Genomic DNA, 3,929 nt, shown 5'->3' with positions numbered 1-3,929 from the left:
TATATATATATATATATATATATATGGTGGGTATGGGGGACTTTTGGGATAGCATTGAAAATGTAAATGAGGAAAATACCTAATTAAAAAAAAAGAAAATACATGAGTCTGTACCTGACATATATATATATATATATATATATATATATATTCTTCCTGTTGAGTTGCTATGTTCAACTTCAGCATGAGAGGTTGTCCTTTTTTCTTCTTCTTCTTCATCTTATATTTTATTTTGTCATGTTTGGTTTTTATCTCTATAACTTCTCGGCCTTTTGGCTAAGATCAAGTGTGATTTTTATATCTTAGAAGTCTCTTCTTTTCCAATAAGAGTCAGAGATGGGGTGCAGGGAAAAACTGGGAGGAATAGAAGGAGGAGAAACTATAATGAGGTTATATTGTATGAGAAAAGAATTTATTTTCAACATAGCATCCCTTCCGGACTCCTTGGTAATCTGCTAGTGGGAGATCTTCATTCATCACAGTCTCTTCACTTCCTCAGTTTACACCGACCACTTCAAGGACTAAATACACATGAATGAGTGCATCTCCATCCATGTTGGCCAGGCTGGTGTCCAGATCTGCAATGTGTGCTGGGAACTCTACTGCCTGAAACGTGGCATTCAGCCTGATGGCCAGATAACAAATGACAAGACGATTGAGGGAGGATATGACTCCTTCAACACCTTCTTCAGTGAAGCAGGAGCTGGCAAGCATGTGCCCCAGGTTGTTCATAGACCTGAAACCCACAGTTATTGATGAAGTTTGTACTGCTCTTCTACCCTGAGCAGCTCATCACAGGCAAGGAAGATGCTCCCAATAACTATGCCCGTGTTCACTACACCCTTTCAAGGAGATCATTGACCTTGTCTTGAAAAAGATTCAAAGCCAGCTGATCTGTGCACGGGTTTTCAGGGCTTCTTGATTTTCCAAGGTTTGGTGGGGGTTGGGGGTTTGGGGGTGTGGAAAGTGGCTCTGGGTTTACCTCCCTCCTGATGGAGCGACTCTTTGTTGATTAGGGAAAGAAGTCCAAGCTGGAGTTCTCCATTTACCCAGCCCCCACCCCCATGTTTCCTCTACTGTGGTTGAACCCTACAGTTCCAGCATCACCACCTACACCACCCTGGAGCACTCTGATTGTGCCTTAATGGTAGACAATGAGGCCATCCATAATATCTGTTGTAGAAACCTGGACACTGAGCACCCAACCTACTCTTAATTTCACCACCTTATTAGCCAGATTGTATCTTCCATCTACTCTTCCCTCAGATTTTATGGGGATCTGAATGTTGATCTGAGAGAATTCCAGACCAACCTGGTGCCCTACCATCCATTTCCCTCTGATCACTTATGCTCCTGTCATCTCTGCTGGAAAAGCCTATCATGAGCAGCTTTCTGGGGCAGAGATCACCAATGCCTGTTTTGAGCCAGCCAATTAGATGGTGAAATGGGATCATCACCATGATAAATACATGGCTTTCTGCCTGCTGTACCATGGTGATGTGGTTCTCAAGATGTCAATGCTGCTATTGCCACCATCAAGACCAAGCATATCATCAAGTCTGTGGACTGGTATCCTACTGGCTTCAAGTTTGGCATTAATTACCAGCTTCCCATTGTGGTGCCTGGTGGCAATCTGGCCAGGGTTCAGAGAACTGTGTGCATGCTGAGCAACACACAAGCCATTGCTGAGGCCTGGGCTCACCTACATCACAAGTTTGATCTGATCTATTCTAAGCATGCCCTTTGGGCACTAGTATGTAGGTGAGCACATGGAGGAGGAAACATTCTCTGAGGCCTGTGAGGTCATAGATGCCCTAGAGAAGGACTATCAGGAGGTTGGGGCAGATAGTACTGAAGAAGATGATGAAAGTGAAGAATATTAATTCGTGTGCTGCAATTTCACCCTTCTGTGCTCTCATCTTTGTCTTTCGGTACGTTTTAACTGTCCTAAACTGTCAATAGAAGTGTTTCCAATTTAAGTGGGGAAAAAAGAATTTATTTTCAGTAAAAGTAAGAATATAAATGTATATATTTAGTTATATATATGTACTTAATAATACCCTGATTATTGTTCATATTTATTTCATGTGAAACTTGGAACACATATACAAAAAAACCTTACAGAATCTGATTGATCATCACCAAGTCCAAATATTTTCTTATATTTCCACATAGACACAATGAGAAAATCATGAAGCTCTAATCAAAACATGTCATTCTCTTTCTGTCACATGTAAGCAGATTATTGTATCTCAAGAGAAAAATTTAGCCTTAATATGTATGGTATAATATCAGCAATAATTTAACCATTTGTCTACATGATTTCTGTAAAAAAATATGTTGAAGCATTAATTTCAGATACACTGTTATAAACCTTAAGAATTATCCTCAATTCTTTACATACATACATACTTACACACATACATCTAATACTATACGTCTTAGGACAAATTTATATTGCAAAATAAACTGTACACTAATCTCTGTTTGCCACCAAGCTTGTGAGTTAGTAAAGACAGAGATAGGAGATTTTGTGGTCAACAGTTCTATATAGGAAGAGCTAGGACCAACTTAGCAATACAAGGAAATTACTGTGAAACTCATCTCTACATCTCCTATCATCCCAACTATACCTTTACCTAACTTCTCCCTGTTTGGATTGTAGAAAGGCCATTCATTCATGCCAATAGTACCACAAATAGGAGGAATAGGAGGAACAGTTCATAAAACTGTATGGAGCAAGTAATTGACATTTATGAGTTGCACAAAAATTATTTTAAACATTTCAGTCATGTGTGGCTTTAAAAATTTGTTGCTAAGCAACTGCCCTTAAACAAGGAGACTGAATATGCTTGCGAGACTCTTAAGCCTAAAGCTCATTTGTTTCATAGAAAGTGTGGAGATCACATGTGCTAAAAGTACCAACAAGATTCTAAAATAAAGATTACTGAATCAAGAATAAGAAGAAGCATGAGTCCCCAATTACCTATAAATTTGCGTTCACAGGCAAACACAAACATGTTGCAAAGAGAGCATAAATAGATACTACAAATATTCATCATGTTATTAACCTTTATTAATTTGTTCTTATAAAATTTCATTACTTACATTTATTTAGGGATTAAAATAAAATAAATAGCAGTATTATAATTACTAAGCAGAAATCATTTAAATTAACAGAACCACATATTGAACACCTTTTTTTGGATGAATTTCTCTAAAGAACCTGATTTTCAGGAGGCTCTTTCCCTGCGAGGACATAGAGGATATAGAGGAGGAAAGATAATCAATAATCCTTGGAACATGACCAAACCACTCCAGGACAAAGTAAAGAAAGCTATAGCGGTGTCATCCACAAAAGTCTTTTCTCTATCAAGTGGAAAGACTTAACAGCTACCAGGAAATCTAAGGTCTTAGGTGAAATGAAGCTCAGTATATTACAAAGTTTATGGGAGATGTCTGGAGCAATTTTGTTCCTTAAGAAACCTCTTGAATCTCCTTGAACAACACTTTAAATTGCCAAGTCAAAGATCGAGCTATAACAAAGTCTCCGCAAAATGTTTTCCTAGTTTCTCACCAAGTAAACAATATAGATTGTGTAATAAATAAAACACTGCAGAAACAATTCTGGCATGGATGTTTGTAGCATAATTCTTTGGAATTGCTATGTAATCATCTAACATATATTAAGATATCTAAATGGCATAATTATGGGCACACCTGAAATATTTTGACAATATTAATAAAATTATGATATACTTTATCATGCTTTGAAGTTTTTATTCATTACTACATAATGTATGTCTCTTAGACTTATTTTCTCTAGGGAAATTAGTATAATTATTAAGAACATGAACAATAAAAACATAGGTTTCCTCATTTACATATTAGCTTCAGAATTTGTTGGTGAAATTTTAAGACTATTTACT

The 3,929-nt window shown here is 37.2% G+C and overlaps 1 pseudogene; it reads left to right on the top strand.

Annotated features, from left to right (window-relative positions):
- The first annotated feature begins 531 nt into the window (after positions 1-531).
- LOC110300228 lies at positions 532-1,883 on the top strand (annotated as a pseudogene).
- The last annotated feature ends 2,046 nt before the right edge of the window (positions 1,884-3,929 follow it).

This window comes from Mus caroli, chromosome 8 (genome assembly GCF_900094665.2).
Source record: "Mus caroli chromosome 8, CAROLI_EIJ_v1.1, whole genome shotgun sequence".
Lineage (NCBI taxonomy): Eukaryota > Metazoa > Chordata > Mammalia > Rodentia > Muridae > Mus > Mus caroli.
Note: the sequence above shows the minus strand (reverse complement) of the source record. Positions and strands in the feature narration are given on the sequence as shown.